Here is an 18,333-nt window from a genome sequence, read left to right as displayed (position 1 = left end):
TTCGACCGCCTGGGGTTCTTTAACGTGCGCTGACAATACACAGCACACGGGCGCCTCCCTTTTCGCCTCCATCGAAAAGCGGCCGCCGAGGCCTGATTGGGTTTGATCGGGATTGGTTGGGTTTAGTCGGGTCTGGTTGGGTTTGGTCGGGTTGGATTTGGTTTTGGTCGACTGGTTGGATTTGGTCGGCTCTGGTTGTGTTCGGTCGGGTCTGATTGGGTTTGGTTGGGTCTGGTAAGGTTTGGTCGGGATTGGTTAGGTTTTGTCGGGTCTGGTTAGGTTTGGTCGGGTTGGATTTGGCTTTGGTCGACTGGTTGGATTTGGTCGGCTCTGCTTCTGTTCGGGTCTGCTTAGGTTTAGTCGGGATTGGTTAGGTTTAGTCGGGTCTGGCTAGGTTGGTTGGGTTGGATTTGGTTTTGGTCGACTGGTTTGGTTTAGTCTGCTCTGGTTCTGTTCAGTCGGGTCTGATTAGGTTCGGTCGAGTTGGATTTGGTTTAGGTCGATTGGTTGGATTTGGTCGGCTTTGGTTCTGTTCAGTCGGATGTGATTGGGTTTGGTTTGGTCTGGTTAGGTTTGGTCGGGATTGGTTGGGGTTTGTTGGGTCTCGTTAGGTTTGGTTGGGTTGGATTTGGTTTTGGTTGACTGGATTTGGCTCTGGTTTTGTTCGGTCGGGTCTGATTTGGTGTGGTCGGGTCTGGTTAGGTTTTGATCGGGTTGGAATTGGTCGGCTCTGGTTGTTTTCGATTGGGTCTGATTGGGTTTGGTCGGGTATGGTTAGGTTTGGTTGGGATTGGTTAGGCTTTGTCTGGTCTGGTTAGGCTGGTTGGGTTGGATTTGGTTTTGGTTGACTGTTTGGGTTTAGTCCGCTCTGGTTCTGTTTGGTCTCGTCTGATTAGGTTTGGTCGGGATTAGTTGGGTTAAGTGAGGTCTGGTTAGGTTTGGTCAGGTTGGATTTGGTTTTGGTCGACTGGTTGGATTTGGTCGGCTCTGTTTGTATTGTTGGGTCTGATTGGGTTTGGTTGGGTCTGGTTAGGTTTGGTCGGGTCGGATCTGGTTTTGGTCCACTGGTTGGATTTGGTCAGCTTTGGTTTTGTTCGGTCGTGTCTGATTTGGTTTGGTCGGGTCTGGTTAGGTTTTGATCGGGTTGGGTTTGGTTGGCTCTGGTTGTGTTCGGTTTGGTCTGGTTGGGTTTGGTCGGGATTTGTAGGGTTAGTCTGGTCTGGTTAGGCTGGTTGGATTTGGTTTTAGTTGACTGGTTGGGTTTAGTCAGGTCTGGTTAGGTTTGGTCGGATTGGATTTGGTTTTGGTCGACTGGTTGGATTTGGTCGGCTCTGGTTTTGTTCGGTCAGGTCTGATTTGGTTTGGTCGGGTCTGGTTAGGTTTGAATCGGGTTGGATTTGGTCGGCTCTGGTTGTGTTCGGTTCGGTCTGGTTGGGTTTGGTCGGGATTGGTAGGGTTAGTCTGGTCTGGTTAGGCTGGTTAGATTTGGTTTTGGTTGACTGGTTGGGTTTAGTCAGGTCTGGTTAGGTTTGGTCGGATTGGATTTGGTTTTGGTCGACTGGTTGGATTTGGTCGGCTCTGGTTGTGTTCTGTCGTGTCTGATTGGGTTTGGTCGGGATTGGTTAGGTTGGTTGGGTTGGATTTGGTTTTGGTCGACTGGTTGGGTTTAGTCGGCTCTGGTTCTGTTAGGTCGGGTCTGATTGGGTTTGGTCAGGATTGGTTGAGTGGTCTGTTCGGATTTTGTTTTGGTTGACTGTTTGGGTTTAGTCGGCTCTGGTTCTGTTCGGTCGGGTCTCATTGGGTTTGGTCGGGATTGGTTGGGTTTAGTCGGGTCTGGTTAGGTTTGGTCGGGCTGGATTTGGTTTTGGTTGACTTGTTGGATTTGGTCGGCTCTGTTTCTGTTCGGTCGGGTCTGAATGGGTTTGGTTGGGTTGTCGGGTCTGGTTAGGTGTGGTCGGGTTGGATTTGGTTTTGGTCGAGTGGTTGGGTTTAGTCGGCTCTGGTTCTATTCGGTCGGGTCTGATTGGGTTTGGTCGGGATTGGTTGGGTTTGGTTGGGTCTGATTGGGTTTGGTCGGGATTGGTTGGGTTTAGTCAGGTCTCGTTAGGTTGGTCGGGTTGGATTTGGTTTTGGTCGACTGGTTTGATTTGGTCGGCTCTGGTTCTGTTCGGTCGGGTCTGATTGGGTTTGGTCAGGATTGGTTGAGTGGTCGGTTCGAATTTTGTATTGGTCGACTGTTTGGGCTTAGTCGGCTCTCTTTCTGTTCGGTCGGGTCTGATTGGGTTTGGTCGGGTCTGATTGGATATGGTTGGGTTTAGTCGGGTCTGGTTAGGTTTGGATTTGGTTTTGGTCGACTGGTTGGATTTGGTAAGGTTAGGTTAGTTTAGGTTAGGTTAGTCATAGTTACACCCGCCGTTTACCCGCGTTTTTTGAATTTCTTCACGTTGACATTCAGAGCACATGGCAGAAATCACATTGCGTCAAGCACCGATCAAGGTTAGGTTAGGTTAGGTTTGTCATAGTTACTCCCGCCGTTTACCCGCGCTTTTTTGAATTTCTTCACCTTGACATTCAGAGCACTGGGAAGAAATCACATTGCGTCAAGCACCGATCAAGGTTAGGTTAGGTTAGGTTGGGTTAGGTTGGGTTGGGTAGGGTTGGGTAGGGTTAGGTTAGGTTAGGTTAGTCATAGTTACGCCCGCCGTTTACCCGCGCCTTTTTGAATATCTTCACGTTGACATTCAGAGCACATGGCAGAAATCACATTGCGTCAAGCACCGATCAAGGTTATTTTAGGTTAGGTTAGGTTAGTCATAGTTACTCCCGCCGTTTACCCGCGCTTTTTTGAATTTCTTCACGTTGACATTCAGAGCACTGGGAAGAAATCACATTGCGTCAAGCACCGATCAAGGTTAGGTTAGGTTAGGTTAGTCATAGTTACGCCCGCCGTTTACCCGCGCTTTTTTGAATTTCGTCATGTTGACATTCAGAGCACATGGCAGAAATCACATTGCGTCAAGCACCGATCAAGATTAGGTTAGGTTAGGTTAGGTTAGTCATAGTTACTCCCGCCGTTTACCCGCGTTTTTTGAATTTCTTCACGTTGACATTCAGAGCACTGGGAAGAAATCACATTGCGTCAAGCACCGATCAAGGTTAGATTGGGTTAGGTTAGGTTAGGTTGGGTTGGGTTGGGTTTCGACCGCCTGGGGTTCTTTAACGTGCGCTGACAATACACAGCACACGGGCGCCTCCCTTTTCGCCTCCATCGAAAAGCGGCCGCCGAGGCCTGATTGGGTTTGATCGGGATTGGTTGGGTTTAGTCGGGTCTGGTTGGGTTTGGTCGGGTTGGATTTGGTTTTGGTCGACTGGTTGGATTTGGTCGGCTCTGGTTGTGTTCGGTCGGTCTGATTGGGTTTGGTTGGGTCTGGTAAGGTTTGGTCGGGATTGGTTAGGTTTTGTCGGGTCTGGTTAGGTTTGGTCGGGTTGGATTTGGCTTTGGTCGACTGGTTGGATTTGGTCGGCTCTGCTTCTGTTCGGGTCTGCTTAGGTTTAGTCGGGATTGGTTAGGTTTAGTCGGGTCTGGCTAGGTTGGTTGGGTTGGATTTGGTTTTGGTCGACTGGTTTGGTTTAGTCTGCTCTGGTTCTGTTCAGTCGGGTCTGATTAGGTTCGGTCGAGTTGGATTTGGTTTAGGTCGATTGGTTGGATTTGGTCGGCTCTGGTTCTGTTCAGTCGGATGTGATTGGGTTTGGTTTGGTCTGGTTAGGTTTGGTCGGGATTGGTTGGGGTTTGTTGGGTCTCGTTAGGTTTGGTTGGGTTGGATTTGGTTTTGGTTGACTGGATTTGGCTCTGGTTTTGTTCGGTCGGGTCTGATTTGGTGTGGTCGGGTCTGGTTAGGTTTTGATCGGGTTGGATTTGGTCGGCTCTGGTTGTTTTCGATTGGGTCTGATTGGGTTTGGTCGGGTATGGTTAGGTTTGGTTGGGATTGGTTAGGCTTTGTCTGGTCTGGTTAGGCTGGTTGGGTTGGATTTGGTTTTGGTTGACTGTTTGGGTTTAGTCCGCTCTGGTTCTGTTTGGTCTCGTCTGATTAGGTTTGGTCGGGATTAGTTGGGTTAAGTGAGGTCTGGTTAGGTTTGGTCAGGTTGGATTTGGTTTTGGTCGACTGGTTGGATTTGGTCGGCTCTGTTTGTATTGTTGGGTCTGATTGGGTTTGGTTGGGTCTGGTTAGGTTTGGTCGGGTCGGATCTGGTTTTGGTCCACTGGTTGGATTTGGTCAGCTTTGGTTTTGTTCGGTCGTGTCTGATTTGGTTTGGTCGGGTCTGGTTAGGTTTTGATCGGGTTGGGTTTGGTTGGCTCTGGTTGTGTTCGGTTTGGTCTGGTTGGGTTTGGTCGGGATTTGTAGGGTTAGTCTGGTCTGGTTAGGCTGGTTGGATTTGGTTTTAGTTGACTGGTTGGGTTTAGTCAGGTCTGGTTAGGTTTGGTCGGATTGGATTTGGTTTTGGTCGACTGGTTGGATTTGGTCGGCTCTGGTTTTGTTCGGTCAGGTCTGATTTGGTTTGGTCGGGTCTGGTTAGGTTTGAATCGGGTTGGATTTGGTCGGCTCTGGTTGTGTTCGGTTCGGTCTGGTTGGGTTTGGTCGGGATTGGTAGGGTTAGTCTGGTCTGGTTAGGCTGGTTAGATTTGGTTTTGGTTGACTGGTTGGGTTTAGTCAGGTCTGGTTAGGTTTGGTCGGATTGGATTTGGTTTTGGTCGACTGGTTGGATTTGGTCGGCTCTGGTTGTGTTCTGTCGTGTCTGATTGGGTTTGGTCGGGATTGGTTAGGTTGGTTGGGTTGGATTTGGTTTTGGTCGACTGGTTGGGTTTAGTCGGCTCTGGTTCTGTTAGGTCGGGTCTGATTGGGTTTGGTCAGGATTGGTTGAGTGGTCTGTTCGGATTTTGTTTTGGTTGACTGTTTGGGTTTAGTCGGCTCTGGTTCTGTTCGGTCGGGTCTCATTGGGTTTGGTCGGGATTGGTTGGGTTTAGTCGGGTCTGGTTAGGTTTGGTCCGGCTGGATTTGGTTTTGGTTGACTTGTTGGATTTGGTCGGCTCTGTTTCTGTTCGGTCGGGTCTGAATGGGTTTGGTTGGGTTGTCGGGTCTGGTTAGGTGTGGTCGGGTTGGATTTGGTTTTGGTCGAGTGGTTGGGTTTAGTCGGCTCTGGTTCTATTCGGTCGGGTCTGATTGGGTTTGGTCGGGATTGGTTGGGTTTGGTTGGGTCTGGTAAGGTTTGGTCGGGATTGGTTAGGTTTAGTCGGGTCTGGTTAGGTTTGGTCGGGTTGGATTTGGCTTTGGTCGACTGGTTGGATTTGGTCGGCTCTGCTTCTGTTCAGTCGGGTCTGATTGGGTTTGGTCGGGATTGGTTGGGTTTAGTCAGGTCTCGTTAGGTTGGTCGGGTTGGATTTGGTTTTGGTCGACTGGTTTGATTTGGTCGGCTCTGGTTCTGTTCGGTCGGGTCTGATTGGGTTTGGTCAGGATTGGTTGAGTGGTCGGTTCGAATTTTGTATTGGTCGACTGTTTGGGCTTAGTCGGCTCTCTTTCTGTTCGGTCGGGTCTGATTGGGTTTGGTCGGGTCTGATTGGATATGGTTGGGTTTAGTCGGGTCTGGTTAGGTTTGGATTTGGTTTTGGTCGACTGGTTGGATTTGGTAAGGTTAGGTTAGTTTAGGTTAGGTTAGTCATAGTCACACCCGCCGTTTACCCGCGTTTTTTGAATTTCTTCACGTTGACATTCAGAGCACATGGCAGAAATCACATTGCGTCAAGCACCGATCAAGGTTAGGTTAGGTTAGGTTTGTCATAGTTACTCCCGCCGTTTACCCGCGCTTTTTTGAATTTCTTCACCTTGACATTCAGAGCACTGGGAAGAAATCACATTGCGTCAAGCACCGATCAAGGTTAGGTTAGGTTGGGTTAGGTTGGGTTGGGTAGGGTTGGGTAGGGTTAGGTTAGGTTAGTCTTAGTTACTCCCGCCGTTTACCCGCGCTTTTTTGAATTTCTTCACGTTGACATTCAGAGCACTGGGAAGAAATCACATTGCGTCAAGCACCGATCAAGGTTAGGTTAGGTTAGGTTAGTCATAGTTACGCCCGCCGTTTACCCGCGCTTTTTTGAATTTCGTCATGTTGACATTCAGAGCAAATGGCAGAAATCACATTGCGTCAAGCACCGATCAAGGTTAGGTTAGGTTAGGTTAGGTTAGTCATAGTTACTCCCGCCGTTTACCCGCGCTTTTTTGAATTTCATCACGTTGACATTCAGAGCACTGGGAAGAAATCACATTGCGTCAAGCACCGATCAAGGTTAGATTGGGTTAGGTTAGGTTAGGTTGGGTTGGGTTGGGTTAGGTTGGGTTAGGTTAGGTTACGTTAGGTTTCGACCGCCTGGGGTTCTTTAACGTGCGCTGACAATACACAGCACACGGGCGCCTCCCTTTTCGCCTCCATCGAAAAGCGGCCGCCGAGGCCTGATTGGGTTTGATCGGGATTGGTTGGGTTTAGTCGGGTCTGGTTGGGTTTGGTCGGGTTGGATTTGGTTTTGGTCGACTGGTTGGATTTGGTCGGCTCTGGTTGTGTTCGGTCGGGTCTGATTGGGTTTGGTTGGGTCTGGTAAGGTTTGGTCGGGATTGGTTAGGTTTTGTCGGGTCTGGTTAGGTTTGGTCGGGTTGGATTTGGCTTTGGTCGACTGGTTGGATTTGGTCGGCTCTGCTTCTGTTCGGGTCTGCTTAGGTTTAGTCGGGATTGGTTAGGTTTAGTCGGGTCTGGCTAGGTTGGTTGGGTTGGATTTGGTTTTGGTCGACTGGTTTGGTTTAGTCTGCTCTGGTTCTGTTCAGTCGGGTCTGATTAGGTTCGGTCGAGTTGGATTTGGTTTAGGTCGATTGGTTGGATTTGGTCGGCTTTGGTTCTGTTCAGTCGGATGTGATTGGGTTTGGTTTGGTCTGGTTAGGTTTGGTCGGGATTGGTTGGGGTTTGTTGGGTCTCGTTAGGTTTGGTTGGGTTGGATTTGGTTTTGGTTGACTGGATTTGGCTCTGGTTTTGTTCGGTCGGGTCTGATTTGGTGTGGTCGGGTCTGGTTAGGTTTTGATCGGGTTGGAATTGGTCGGCTCTGGTTGTTTTCGATTGGGTCTGATTGGGTTTGGTCGGGTATGGTTAGGTTTGGTTGGGATTGGTTAGGCTTTGTCTGGTCTGGTTAGGCTGGTTGGGTTGGATTTGGTTTTGGTTGACTGTTTGGGTTTAGTCCGCTCTGGTTCTGTTTGGTCTCGTCTGATTAGGTTTGGTCGGGATTAGTTGGGTTAAGTGAGGTCTGGTTAGGTTTGGTCAGGTTGGATTTGGTTTTGGTCGACTGGTTGGATTTGGTCGGCTCTGTTTGTATTGTTGGGTCTGATTGGGTTTGGTTGGGTCTGGTTAGGTTTGGTCGGGTCGGATCTGGTTTTGGTCCACTGGTTGGATTTGGTCAGCTTTGGTTTTGTTCGGTCGTGTCTGATTTGGTTTGGTCGGGTCTGGTTAGGTTTTGATCGGGTTGGGTTTGGTTGGCTCTGGTTGTGTTCGGTTTGGTCTGGTTGGGTTTGGTCGGGATTTGTAGGGTTAGTCTGGTCTGGTTAGGCTGGTTGGATTTGGTTTTAGTTGACTGGTTGGGTTTAGTCAGGTCTGGTTAGGTTTGGTCGGATTGGATTTGGTTTTGGTCGACTGGTTGGATTTGGTCGGCTCTGGTTTTGTTCGGTCAGGTCTGATTTGGTTTGGTCGGGTCTGGTTAGGTTTGAATCGGGTTGGATTTGGTCGGCTCTGGTTGTGTTCGGTTCGGTCTGGTTGGGTTTGGTCGGGATTGGTAGGGTTAGTCTGGTCTGGTTAGGCTGGTTAGATTTGGTTTTGGTTGACTGGTTGGGTTTAGTCAGGTCTGGTTAGGTTTGGTCGGATTGGATTTGGTTTTGGTCGACTGGTTGGATTTGGTCGGCTCTGGTTGTGTTCTGTCGTGTCTGATTGGGTTTGGTCGGGATTGGTTAGGTTGGTTGGGTTGGATTTGGTTTTGGTCGACTGGTTGGGTTTAGTCGGCTCTGGTTCTGTTAGGTCGGGTCTGATTGGGTTTGGTCAGGATTGGTTGAGTGGTCTGTTCGGATTTTGTTTTGGTTGACTGTTTGGGTTTAGTCGGCTCTGGTTCTGTTCGGTCGGGTCTCATTGGGTTTGGTCGGGATTGGTTGGGTTTAGTCGGGTCTGGTTAGGTTTGGTCGGGCTGGATTTGGTTTTGGTTGACTTGTTGGATTTGGTCGGCTCTGTTTCTGTTCGGTCGGGTCTGAATGGGTTTGGTTGGGTTGTCGGGTCTGGTTAGGTGTGGTCGGGTTGGATTTGGTTTTGGTCGAGTGGTTGGGTTTAGTCGGCTCTGGTTCTATTCGGTCGGGTCTGATTGGGTTTGGTCGGGATTGGTTGGGTTTGGTTGGGTCTGATTGGGTTTGGTCGGGATTGGTTGGGTTTAGTCAGGTCTCGTTAGGTTGGTCGGGTTGGATTTGGTTTTGGTCGACTGGTTTGATTTGGTCGGCTCTGGTTCTGTTCGGTCGGGTCTGATTGGGTTTGGTCAGGATTGGTTGAGTGGTCGGTTCGAATTTTGTATTGGTCGACTGTTTGGGCTTAGTCGGCTCTCTTTCTGTTCGGTCGGGTCTGATTGGGTTTGGTCGGGTCTGATTGGATATGGTTGGGTTTAGTCGGGTCTGGTTAGGTTTGGATTTGGTTTTGGTCGACTGGTTGGATTTGGTAAGGTTAGGTTAGTTTAGGTTAGGTTAGTCATAGTTACACCCGCCGTTTACCCGCGTTTTTTGAATTTCTTCACGTTGACATTCAGAGCACATGGCAGAAATCACATTGCGTCAAGCACCGATCAAGGTTAGGTTAGGTTAGGTTTGTCATAGTTACTCCCGCCGTTTACCCGCGCTTTTTTGAATTTCTTCACCTTGACATTCAGAGCACTGGGAAGAAATCACATTGCGTCAAGCACCGATCAAGGTTAGGTTAGGTTAGGTTGGGTTAGGTTGGGTTGGGTAGGGTTGGGTAGGGTTAGGTTAGGTTAGGTTAGTCATAGTTACGCCCGCCGTTTACCCGCGCCTTTTTGAATATCTTCACGTTGACATTCAGAGCACATGGCAGAAATCACATTGCGTCAAGCACCGATCAAGGTTATTTTAGGTTAGGTTAGGTTAGTCATAGTTACTCCCGCCGTTTACCCGCGCTTTTTTGAATTTCTTCACGTTGACATTCAGAGCACTGGGAAGAAATCACATTGCGTCAAGCACCGATCAAGGTTAGGTTAGGTTAGGTTAGTCATAGTTACGCCCGCCGTTTACCCGCGCTTTTTTGAATTTCGTCATGTTGACATTCAGAGCACATGGCAGAAATCACATTGCGTCAAGCACCGATCAAGATTAGGTTAGGTTAGGTTAGGTTAGTCATAGTTACTCCCGCCGTTTACCCGCGTTTTTTGAATTTCTTCACGTTGACATTCAGAGCACTGGGAAGAAATCACATTGCGTCAAGCACCGATCAAGGTTAGATTGGGTTAGGTTAGGTTAGGTTGGGTTGGGTTGGGTTTCGACCGCCTGGGGTTCTTTAACGTGCGCTGACAATACACAGCACACGGGCGCCTCCCTTTTCGCCTCCATCGAAAAGCGGCCGCCGAGGCCTGATTGGGTTTGATCGGGATTGGTTGGGTTTAGTCGGGTCTGGTTGGGTTTGGTCGGGTTGGATTTGGTTTTGGTCGACTGGTTGGATTTGGTCGGCTCTGGTTGTGTTCGGTCGGTCTGATTGGGTTTGGTTGGGTCTGGTAAGGTTTGGTCGGGATTGGTTAGGTTTTGTCGGGTCTGGTTAGGTTTGGTCGGGTTGGATTTGGCTTTGGTCGACTGGTTGGATTTGGTCGGCTCTGCTTCTGTTCGGGTCTGCTTAGGTTTAGTCGGGATTGGTTAGGTTTAGTCGGGTCTGGCTAGGTTGGTTGGGTTGGATTTGGTTTTGGTCGACTGGTTTGGTTTAGTCTGCTCTGGTTCTGTTCAGTCGGGTCTGATTAGGTTCGGTCGAGTTGGATTTGGTTTAGGTCGATTGGTTGGATTTGGTCGGCTCTGGTTCTGTTCAGTCGGATGTGATTGGGTTTGGTTTGGTCTGGTTAGGTTTGGTCGGGATTGGTTGGGGTTTGTTGGGTCTCGTTAGGTTTGGTTGGGTTGGATTTGGTTTTGGTTGACTGGATTTGGCTCTGGTTTTGTTCGGTCGGGTCTGATTTGGTGTGGTCGGGTCTGGTTAGGTTTTGATCGGGTTGGATTTGGTCGGCTCTGGTTGTTTTCGATTGGGTCTGATTGGGTTTGGTCGGGTATGGTTAGGTTTGGTTGGGATTGGTTAGGCTTTGTCTGGTCTGGTTAGGCTGGTTGGGTTGGATTTGGTTTTGGTTGACTGTTTGGGTTTAGTCCGCTCTGGTTCTGTTTGGTCTCGTCTGATTAGGTTTGGTCGGGATTAGTTGGGTTAAGTGAGGTCTGGTTAGGTTTGGTCAGGTTGGATTTGGTTTTGGTCGACTGGTTGGATTTGGTCGGCTCTGTTTGTATTGTTGGGTCTGATTGGGTTTGGTTGGGTCTGGTTAGGTTTGGTCGGGTCGGATCTGGTTTTGGTCCACTGGTTGGATTTGGTCAGCTTTGGTTTTGTTCGGTCGTGTCTGATTTGGTTTGGTCGGGTCTGGTTAGGTTTTGATCGGGTTGGGTTTGGTTGGCTCTGGTTGTGTTCGGTTTGGTCTGGTTGGGTTTGGTCGGGATTTGTAGGGTTAGTCTGGTCTGGTTAGGCTGGTTGGATTTGGTTTTAGTTGACTGGTTGGGTTTAGTCAGGTCTGGTTAGGTTTGGTCGGATTGGATTTGGTTTTGGTCGACTGGTTGGATTTGGTCGGCTCTGGTTTTGTTCGGTCAGGTCTGATTTGGTTTGGTCGGGTCTGGTTAGGTTTGAATCGGGTTGGATTTGGTCGGCTCTGGTTGTGTTCGGTTCGGTCTGGTTGGGTTTGGTCGGGATTGGTAGGGTTAGTCTGGTCTGGTTAGGCTGGTTAGATTTGGTTTTGGTTGACTGGTTGGGTTTAGTCAGGTCTGGTTAGGTTTGGTCGGATTGGATTTGGTTTTGGTCGACTGGTTGGATTTGGTCGGCTCTGGTTGTGTTCTGTCGTGTCTGATTGGGTTTGGTCGGGATTGGTTAGGTTGGTTGGGTTGGATTTGGTTTTGGTCGACTGGTTGGGTTTAGTCGGCTCTGGTTCTGTTAGGTCGGGTCTGATTGGGTTTGGTCAGGATTGGTTGAGTGGTCTGTTCGGATTTTGTTTTGGTTGACTGTTTGGGTTTAGTCGGCTCTGGTTCTGTTCGGTCGGGTCTCATTGGGTTTGGTCGGGATTGGTTGGGTTTAGTCGGGTCTGGTTAGGTTTGGTCCGGCTGGATTTGGTTTTGGTTGACTTGTTGGATTTGGTCGGCTCTGTTTCTGTTCGGTCGGGTCTGAATGGGTTTGGTTGGGTTGTCGGGTCTGGTTAGGTGTGGTCGGGTTGGATTTGGTTTTGGTCGAGTGGTTGGGTTTAGTCGGCTCTGGTTCTATTCGGTCGGGTCTGATTGGGTTTGGTCGGGATTGGTTGGGTTTGGTTGGGTCTGGTAAGGTTTGGTCGGGATTGGTTAGGTTTAGTCGGGTCTGGTTAGGTTTGGTCGGGTTGGATTTGGCTTTGGTCGACTGGTTGGATTTGGTCGGCTCTGCTTCTGTTCAGTCGGGTCTGATTGGGTTTGGTCGGGATTGGTTGGGTTTAGTCAGGTCTCGTTAGGTTGGTCGGGTTGGATTTGGTTTTGGTCGACTGGTTTGATTTGGTCGGCTCTGGTTCTGTTCGGTCGGGTCTGATTGGGTTTGGTCAGGATTGGTTGAGTGGTCGGTTCGAATTTTGTATTGGTCGACTGTTTGGGCTTAGTCGGCTCTCTTTCTGTTCGGTCGGGTCTGATTGGGTTTGGTCGGGTCTGATTGGATATGGTTGGGTTTAGTCGGGTCTGGTTAGGTTTGGATTTGGTTTTGGTCGACTGGTTGGATTTGGTAAGGTTAGGTTAGTTTAGGTTAGGTTAGTCATAGTCACACCCGCCGTTTACCCGCGTTTTTTGAATTTCTTCACGTTGACATTCAGAGCACATGGCAGAAATCACATTGCGTCAAGCACCGATCAAGGTTAGGTTAGGTTAGGTTTGTCATAGTTACTCCCGCCGTTTACCCGCGCTTTTTTGAATTTCTTCACCTTGACATTCAGAGCACTGGGAAGAAATCACATTGCGTCAAGCACCGATCAAGGTTAGGTTAGGTTGGGTTAGGTTGGGTTGGGTAGGGTTGGGTAGGGTTAGGTTAGGTTAGTCTTAGTTACTCCCGCCGTTTACCCGCGCTTTTTTGAATTTCTTCACGTTGACATTCAGAGCACTGGGAAGAAATCACATTGCGTCAAGCACCGATCAAGGTTAGGTTAGGTTAGGTTAGTCATAGTTACGCCCGCCGTTTACCCGCGCTTTTTTGAATTTCGTCATGTTGACATTCAGAGCAAATGGCAGAAATCACATTGCGTCAAGCACCGATCAAGGTTAGGTTAGGTTAGGTTAGGTTAGTCATAGTTACTCCCGCCGTTTACCCGCGCTTTTTTGAATTTCATCACGTTGACATTCAGAGCACTGGGAAGAAATCACATTGCGTCAAGCACCGATCAAGGTTAGATTGGGTTAGGTTAGGTTAGGTTGGGTTGGGTTGGGTTAGGTTGGGTTAGGTTAGGTTACGTTAGGTTTCGACCGCCTGGGGTTCTTTAACGTGCGCTGACAATACACAGCACACGGGCGCCTCCCTTTTCGCCTCCATCGAAAAGCGGCCGCCGAGGCCTGATTGGGTTTGATCGGGATTGGTTGGGTTTAGTCGGGTCTGGTTGGGTTTGGTCGGGTTGGATTTGGTTTTGGTCGACTGGTTGGATTTGGTCGGCTCTGGTTGTGTTCGGTCGGGTCTGATTGGGTTTGGTTGGGTCTGGTAAGGTTTGGTCGGGATTGGTTAGGCTTTGTCGGGTCTGGTTAGGTTTGGTCGGGTTGGATTTGGCTTTGGTCGACTGGTTGGATTTGGTCGGCTCTGCTTCTGTTCGGGTCTGCTTAGGTTTAGTCGGGATTGGTTAGGTTTAGTCGGGTCTGGCTAGGTTGGTTGGGTTGGATTTGGTTTTGGTCGACTGGTTTGGTTTAGTCTGCTCTGGTTCTGTTCAGTCGGGTCTGATTAGGTTCGGTCGAGTTGGATTTGGTTTAGGTCGATTGGTTGGATTTGGTCGGCTCTGGTTCTGTTCAGTCGGATGTGATTGGGTTTGGTTTGGTCTGGTTAGGTTTGGTCGGGATTGGTTGGGGTTTGTTGGGTCTCGTTAGGTTTGGTTGGGTTGGATTTGGTTTTGGTTGACTGGATTTGGCTCTGGTTTTGTTCGGTCGGGTCTGATTTGGTGTGGTCGGGTCTGGTTAGGTTTTGATCGGGTTGGATTTGGTCGGCTCTGGTTGTTTTCGATTGGGTCTGATTGGGTTTGGTCGGGTATGGTTAGGTTTGGTTGGGATTGGTTAGGCTTTGTCTGGTCTGGTTAGGCTGGTTGGGTTGGATTTGGTTTTGGTTGACTGTTTGGGTTTAGTCCGCTCTGGTTCTGTTTGGTCTCGTCTGATTAGGTTTGGTCGGGATTAGTTGGGTTAAGTGAGGTCTGGTTAGGTTTGGTCAGGTTGGATTTGGTTTTGGTCGACTGGTTGGATTTGGTCGGCTCTGTTTGTATTGTTGGGTCTGATTGGGTTTGGTTGGGTCTGGTTAGGTTTGGTCGGGTCGGATCTGGTTTTGGTCCACTGGTTGGATTTGGTCAGCTTTGGTTTTGTTCGGTCGTGTCTGATTTGGTTTGGTCGGGTCTGGTTAGGTTTTGATCGGGTTGGGTTTGGTTGGCTCTGGTTGTGTTCGGTTTGGTCTGGTTGGGTTTGGTCGGGATTTGTAGGGTTAGTCTGGTCTGGTTAGGCTGGTTGGATTTGGTTTTAGTTGACTGGTTGGGTTTAGTCAGGTCTGGTTAGGTTTGGTCGGATTGGATTTGGTTTTGGTCGACTGGTTGGATTTAGTCGGCTCTGGTTTTGTTCGGTCAGGTCTGATTTGGTTTGGTCGGGTCTGGTTAGGTTTGAATCGGGTTGGATTTGGTCGGCTCTGGTTGTGTTCGGTTCGGTCTGGTTGGGTTTGGTCGGGATTGGTAGGGTTAGTCTGGTCTGGTTAGGCTGGTTAGATTTGGTTTTGGTTGACTGGTTGGGTTTAGTCAGGTCTGGTTAGGTTTGGTCGGATTGGATTTGGTTTTGGTCGACTGGTTGGATTTGGTCGGCTCTGGTTGTGTTCTGTCGTGTCTGATTGGGTTTGGTCGGGATTGGTTAGGTTGGTTGGGTTGGATTTGGTTTTGGTCGACTGGTTGGGTTTAGTCGGCTCTGGTTCTGTTAGGTCGGGTCTGATTGGGTTTGGTCAGGATTGGTTGAGTGGTCTGTTCGGATTTTGTTTTGGTTGACTGTTTGGGTTTAGTCGGCTCTGGTTCTGTTCGGTCGGGTCTCATTGGGTTTGGTCGGGATTGGTTGGGTTTAGTCGGGTCTGGTTAGGTTTGGTCCGGCTGGATTTGGTTTTGGTTGACTTGTTGGATTTGGTCGGCTCTGTTTCTGTTCGGTCGGGTCTGAATGGGTTTGGTTGGGTTGTCGGGTCTGGTTAGGTGTGGTCGGGTTGGATTTGGTTTTGGTCGAGTGGTTGGGTTTAGTCGGCTCTGGTTCTATTCGGTCGGGTCTGATTGGGTTTGGTCGGGATTGGTTGGGTTTGGTTGGGTCTGGTAAGGTTTGGTCGGGATTGGTTAGGTTTAGTCGGGTCTGGTTAGGTTTGGTCGGGTTGGATTTGGCTTTGGTCGACTGGTTGGATTTGGTCGGCTCTGCTTCTGTTCAGTCGGGTCTGATTGGGTTTGGTCGGGATTGGTTGGGTTTAGTCAGGTCTCGTTAGGTTGGTCGGGTTGGATTTGGTTTTGGTCGACTGGTTTGATTTGGTCGGCTCTGGTTCTGTTCGGTCGGGTCTGATTGGGTTTGGTCAGGATTGGTTGAGTGGTCGGTTCGAATTTTGTATTGGTCGACTGTTTGGGCTTAGTCGGCTCTCTTTCTGTTCGGTCGGGTCTGATTGGGTTTGGTCGGGTCTGATTGGATATGGTTGGGTTTAGTCGGGTCTGGTTAGGTTTGGATTTGGTTTTGGTTGACTGGTTGGATTTGGTAAGGTTAGGTTAGTTTAGGTTAGGTTAGTCATAGTCACACCCGCCGTTTACCCGCGTTTTTTGAATTTCTTCACGTTGACATTCAGAGCACATGGCAGAAATCACATTGCGTCAAGCACCGATCAAGGTTAGGTTAGGTTAGGTTTGTCATAGTTACTCCCGCCGTTTACCCGCGCTTTTTTGAATTTCTTCACCTTGACATTCAGAGCACTGGGAAGAAATCACATTGCGTCAAGCACCGATCAAGGTTAGGTTAGGTTGGGTTAGGTTGGGTTGGGTAGGGTTGGGTAGGGTTAGGTTAGGTTAGTCTTAGTTACTCCCGCCGTTTACCCGCGCTTTTTTGAATTTCTTCACCTTGACATTCAGAGCACTGGGAAGAAATCATATTGCGTCAAGCACCGATCAAGGTTAGGTTAGGTTGGGTTAGGTTGGGTTGGGTAGGGTTAGGTTAGGTTAGGTTAGTCATAGTTACGCCCGCCGTTTACCCGCGCTTTTTTGAATTTCTTCACGTTGACATTCAGAGCACTGGGAAGAAATCACATTGCGTCAAGCACCGATCAAGGTTAGGTTAGGTTAGGTTAGTCATAGTTACGCCCGCCGTTTACCCGCGCTTTTTTGAATTTCGTCATGTTGACATTCAGAGCAAATGGCAGAAATCACATTGCGTCAAGCACCGATCAAGGTTAGGTTAGGTTAGGTTAGGTTAGTCATAGTTACTCCCGCCGTTTACCCGCGCTTTTTTGAATTTCATCACGTTGACATTCAGAGCACTGGGAAGAAATCACATTGCGTCAAGCACCGATCAAGGTTAGATTGGGTTAGGTTAGGTTAGGTTGGGTTGGGTTGGGTTAGGTTGGGTTAGGTTAGGTTACGTTAGGTTTCGACCGCCTGGGGTTCTTTAACGTGCGCTGACAATACACAGCACACGGGCGCCTCCCTTTTCGCCTCCATCGAAAAGCGGCCGCCGAGGCCTGATTGGGTTTGATCGGGATTGGTTGGGTTTAGTCGGGTCTGGTTGGGTTTGGTCGGGTTGGATTTGGTTTTGGTCGACTGGTTGGATTTGGTCGGCTCTGGTTGTGTTCGGTCGGGTCTGATTGGGTTTGGTTGGGTCTGGTAAGGTTTGGTCGGGATTGGTTAGGCTTTGTCGGGTCTGGTTAGGTTTGGTCGGGTTGGATTTGGCTTTGGTCGACTGGTTGGATTTGGTCGGCTCTGCTTCTGTTCGGGTCTGCTTAGGTTTAGTCGGGATTGGTTAGGTTTAGTCGGGTCTGGCTAGGTTGGTTGGGTTGGATTTGGTTTTGGTCGACTGGTTTGGTTTAGTCTGCTCTGGTTCTGTTCAGTCGGGTCTGATTAGGTTCGGTCGAGTTGGATTTGGTTTAGGTCGATTGGTTGGATTTGGTCGGCTCTGGTTCTGTTCAGTCGGATGTGATTGGGTTTGGTTTGGTCTGGTTAGGTTTGGTCGGGATTGGTTGGGTTTGTTGGGTCTCGTTAGGTTTGGTTGGGTTGGATTTGGTTTTGGTTGACTGGATTTGGCTCTGGTTTTGTTCGGTCGGGTCTGATTTGGTGTGGTCGGGTCTGGTTAGGTTTTGATCGGGTTGGATTTGGTCGGCTCTGGTTGTTTTCGATTGGGTCTGATTGGGTTTGGTCGGGTATGGTTAGGTTTGGTTGGGATTGGTTAGGCTTTGTCTGGTCTGGTTAGGCTGGTTGGGTTGGTTTTGTTTTTGGTTGACTGTTTGGGTTTAGTTCGCTCTGGTTCTGTTTGGTCTCGTCTGATTAGGTTTGGTCGGGATTAGTTGGGTTAAGTGAGGTCTGGTTAGGTTTGGTCAGGTTGGATTTGGTTTTGGTCGACTGGTTGGATTTGGTCGGCTCTGTTTGTATTGTTGGGTCTGATTGGGTTTGGTTGGGTCTGGTTAGGTTTGGTCGGGTCGGATCTGGTTTTGGTCCACTGGTTGGATTTGGTCAGCTTTGGTTTTGTTCGGTCGTGTCTGATTTGGTTTGGTCGGGTCTGGTTAGGTTTTGATCGGGTTGGGTTTGGTTGGCTCTGGTTGTGTTCGGTTTGGTCTGGTTGGGTTTGGTCGGGATTTGTAGGGTTAGTCTGGTCTGGTTAGGCTGGTTGGATTTGGTTTTAGTTGACTGGTTGGGTTTAGTCAGGTCTGGTTAGGTTTGGTCGGATTGGATTTGGTTTTGGTCGACTGGTTGGATTTAGTCGGCTCTGGTTTTGTTCGGTCAGGTCTGATTTGGTTTGGTCGGGTCTGGTTAGGTTTGAATCGGGTTGGATTTGGTCGGCTCTGGTTGTGTTCGGTTCGGTCTGGTTGGGTTTGGTCGGGATTGGTAGGGTTAGTCTGGTCTGGTTAGGCTGGTTAGATTTGGTTTTGGTTGACTGGTTGGGTTTAGTCAGGTCTGGTTAGGTTTGGTCGGATTGGATTTGGTTTTGGTCGACTGGTTGGATTTGGTCGGCTCTGGTTGTGTTCTGTCGTGTCTGATTGGGTTTGGTCGGGATTGGTTAGGTTGGTTGGGTTGGATTTGGTTTTGGTCGACTGGTTGGGTTTAGTCGGCTCTGGTTCTGTTAGGTCGGGTCTGATTGGGTTTGGTCAGGATTGGTTGAGTGGTCTGTTCGGATTTTGTTTTGGTTGACTGTTTGGGTTTAGTCGGCTCTGGTTCTGTTCGGTCGGGTCTCATTGGGTTTGGTCGGGATTGGTTGGGTTTAGTCGGGTCTGGTTAGGTTTGGTCGGGCTGGATTTGGTTTTGGTTGACTTGTTGGATTTGGTCGGCTCTGTTTCTGTTCGGTCGGGTCTGAATGGGTTTGGTTGGGTTGTCGGGTCTGGTTAGGTGTGGTCGGGTTGGATTTGGTTTTGGTCGAGTGGTTGGGTTTAGTCGGCTCTGGTTCTATTCGGTCGGGTCTGATTGGGTTTGGTCGGGATTGGTTGGGTTTGGTTGGGTCTGATTGGGTTTGGTCGGGATTGGTTGGGTTTAGTCAGGTCTCGTTAGGTTGGTCGGGTTGGATTTGGTTTTGGTCGACTGGTTTGATTTGG

At 49.3% G+C, this 18,333-nt stretch overlaps 1 pseudogene; it reads right to left on the bottom strand.

The window, feature by feature from the left end:
- LOC146207067 (uncharacterized) overlaps positions 1–18,333 on the bottom strand; it is a 189,625-nt pseudogene that overhangs the window by 117,310 nt on the left and 53,982 nt on the right.

This window comes from Amblyomma maculatum, chromosome 1, assembly GCF_055883805.1.
Source record: "Amblyomma maculatum isolate TAMU_Amacu chromosome 1, ASM5588380v1, whole genome shotgun sequence".
Classification (NCBI taxonomy): domain Eukaryota; kingdom Metazoa; phylum Arthropoda; class Arachnida; order Ixodida; family Ixodidae; genus Amblyomma; species Amblyomma maculatum.
The sequence above is the reverse complement of the archived record's forward strand: the minus strand, read 5'-3'. Positions and strand labels throughout refer to the sequence as shown.